The sequence below is a fragment of the Rhipicephalus sanguineus genome, chromosome 4 (genome assembly GCF_013339695.2).
Source record: "Rhipicephalus sanguineus isolate Rsan-2018 chromosome 4, BIME_Rsan_1.4, whole genome shotgun sequence".
In the NCBI taxonomy this organism is placed as follows: Eukaryota; Metazoa; Arthropoda; class Arachnida; order Ixodida; family Ixodidae; genus Rhipicephalus; species Rhipicephalus sanguineus.
In genome coordinates, this window is record NC_051179.1 from 38019414 (window position 1) to 38022448 (window position 3035).

The 3035-nt window shown below is 49.0% G+C and overlaps 1 non-coding gene across 1 annotated transcript; it reads left to right on the forward strand.

Annotated features, from left to right (window-relative positions):
- The first annotated feature begins 420 nt into the window (after positions 1 to 420).
- On the forward strand, positions 421 to 507 carry LOC119392072 (small nucleolar RNA SNORD62). Its single transcript, XR_005183664.1, has one exon. It is a non-coding gene; the product is annotated as a small nucleolar RNA SNORD62 (small nucleolar RNA).
- The last annotated feature ends 2528 nt before the right edge of the window (positions 508 to 3035 follow it).

Sequence of the window (3035 nt, forward strand, 5' to 3'; positions counted from 1 at the left end):
GTCTAGACGAGAGAAGATCGATGTTACCGTGGCGTGCACGCGATGATGCTGAGAGTGGCGTGCGCGACTGGGTGGAACAAATGGGTGTGGGTTGGCGCTATCACTCACGGGCGCACCGCCAAGCACTCTGAGGTAATGCGCGAGTTTTTGTGCACGTGTCTCTGTCTTTGAAGTCTCCGCGTATATTGACTCCATAGTGTCACTGTTCGCTCGCGCCTGAATGACGTCATACGAGAGGTGTTTCGTAAAGAGCTGAGCAATGTTTCTCTCAGTCGTTGCACCGGACCGGTTGTTGCGTGTGCTAGGTCTTCGAGCTTACAGGACACTCAACGACATACTCGAAGTTATTTTAATATAATGATCGTTTACGAGCTGGCTGGCACGTGACTTGATAATAGGCAGTGCTAAAAATGAGACCAATCTTTACGAAATTTTGCCACAGAGTTCATTCTTCTTCTACACAATGTACTTAGAAGGAAAGAGAAGGAGAGGAGAGGGACGGAAAGACGGAAAGACGGAAAGAAACAAAGGGAGCATGCGGGGGCTGTCTAGAAAGTTTAGCTAGAAAGGAAGGGCTGCTGATTGGCTACCTTACTGTGAGTAAGATGGAGATGGGACATACATGAGCTACTGGGTTGACTGAATTGCACGCATACGGCCAAAAGAAAACATGTAGTGCGTATATCGCTTCAATTTAGCCCGGGACGGCAATGTCTGCCTGGACCACAACCTCACACGAAGTCATCGCGGCAGCTTGTGGACCCCGCGCATTGGCGAAACGCAATACGGCAACGAACGTACGCAGGAGGCCTTTCTGGACAAGCGCTACACTGAAGGCGTGCACTTCTGGGATAAGAACCGCAAGGCATATTGCGACGGGTAAGACTTACTCAAACACACGCCAAATGTGTGGCTGAAGAATTGGACAGCGCAAAAAGCGGTAACCTATCTATCTTGTTGGCCTTAGCGGAACCTGATTCAGCTGTCCCAAAACTCGCCTGCCATGCGCGCAAGCAAAAATATTACGATCCACGCATGTCCACGCAAAAGCAAATAGGTGCGTTTCAGAAACAGCGAGGGCCAACGACGAATCGATGCCCCTCAGTCAACTTTATTCCAACATAATCAGTGAACTTCGCTGCATCTATACCACCTGTCCAACACTATATGCAAATATATCGACAACGAGTCCAGCTGAGAGATACCTACCAAACGCAAAGCGTCTTATAGCACGGTCGGAAGCTTTCGGCGAGAAATGAAATTGGAGCCGCAGTGTTTGTGTGCCAGGCGAAAAAATTTGTCGAAAGAAAGAATATGAGGACGCGACGCAAGTGTAGAATCTCGTAGCTTTTTTCAGTCTGGTATTTTTCGTTATTTTCGTGTGCAAAATGATGGTACAAGACTATATTTCTAAACCTCTTTTTACGCTTCATTCTTCCCCACTTTTTTGAAGTGCTTATGTACCATAAAATTGAATTAGTTCTCGAAGAAAAAATTGACACCATGCACGTTGCACATGATTTCGTTTCTACTGCATAAAGTTTAGATGCAACGGGCCAGCATTTCATTGTGAAAAAACATCCCCTCGACGAGCGGCAAGGCATCAATTGCAGATAAGGCTGGCAAACTGAATCTAGAGGATTGAATCGCTGTTCTTTTTTGTTTCGCTTTCGTCATCTCATTCTCGCTGATTCTACCATGCGGGACTGCAAATCGAAAGTGTTCTGTTTGAGAGGTTGGATGGACCAATAAGGGTGAAGGGAGCCACTTCACGGTGAACGGGGTGTAAGACGATGAAGCGTGACGCCTGCAGTCTACATATATTAGGTGCTGTCACCCCATTCCTCTAAAGATTTTGAGGGAATGCGATGGATTGCTAACACTTTAAAGCGAAACCGTGAACGAAACAACAGCACCGAAAAAACTAAAGGAAATAAGCGCAACTCGGGAAACAGCGCAGCGGGGAAATACCCCCCCCCCCCCCCCCCCAAAAAAAAAAAAAAGAAAAGGACCGTAGAGTGAAAGAAGGAACCTGCTGATTGCAGTAGCTTGCGGCAATAATTCCCGCGGACCGAAAGAGAGTTGGCATTAGCTTGAGTGATACCGGAGAAAAAAAGGATCGTAAATTCATGGCGGGAGGAGAAATTGACAATTAAGGGGCCCTGCAACACCTTTCGTAGTTATATTTGAATAGTCTCAGTATGACGTATGGACTCTTCACGAGTCATATGCCGCAAAAGTTTTTAGAATCCGTCAAGTCTAAGTGGTGTCACCAAAATTATAGAGATCACGTTCCGCAGCTTTCTCCCTCAACTCAACGCAGCAAGCGCGCGAAAGCTGCGCGCGGCGTGAAGGGAGGGAAGGGCGGAAGTGCGAGAAGGGCGACATCAGCGCCGGCGGCATTTTTTTTCTTCATTTTTTTTCTCTCTGGCGTCTCGGCGCAACACGTGGTCTGTGGCGCCACTTCCGGTCGGCTCGCGCCGGTTCGTCGTCGAGCGGCGGAGCCCATGGCAACCGTGTATCGCGCGTGCTTGAAAACTGCGACTCGGTTTGGTAATGTTGGGTGTGCACCTCGAAACTGCCGTAGTGTTTTCATCGCTCTGCCAACCATGCGACGCAAACTTGCATGCGCATTGGAACGAATGACAGCTGAGATGGGTTTCGACCCACACTCCCGATACACCGCCTCGTCGCACTGCCTCGCGCTTGAATCGTATTCAACACGGCAAAGTCTGCGTGCACCCCTTCTCCCAGTGGCGGTACTTCGATGCTGTTTGCTCTTCGAATGCGGGCCACGGTGTAGAATAGGTTAGGTGGAGCGACGGCGCATTGGAATGAGGAGAAATCGGGGACCTCTTTCCCTTTCTGCCGAAAGGAAGGCGCGCGCGGGACGGTGGCCACCTGGCTATACCCAGCACAAAACCTGACGCTTAACATTCGTGTGTTTAGCGGTTTAGCATATCGCAAGGGCCCTGTGAGGATTGTGTGGCATTGTAATACCATATACATAAGTTAGATATAAAGACTTAGTAGGT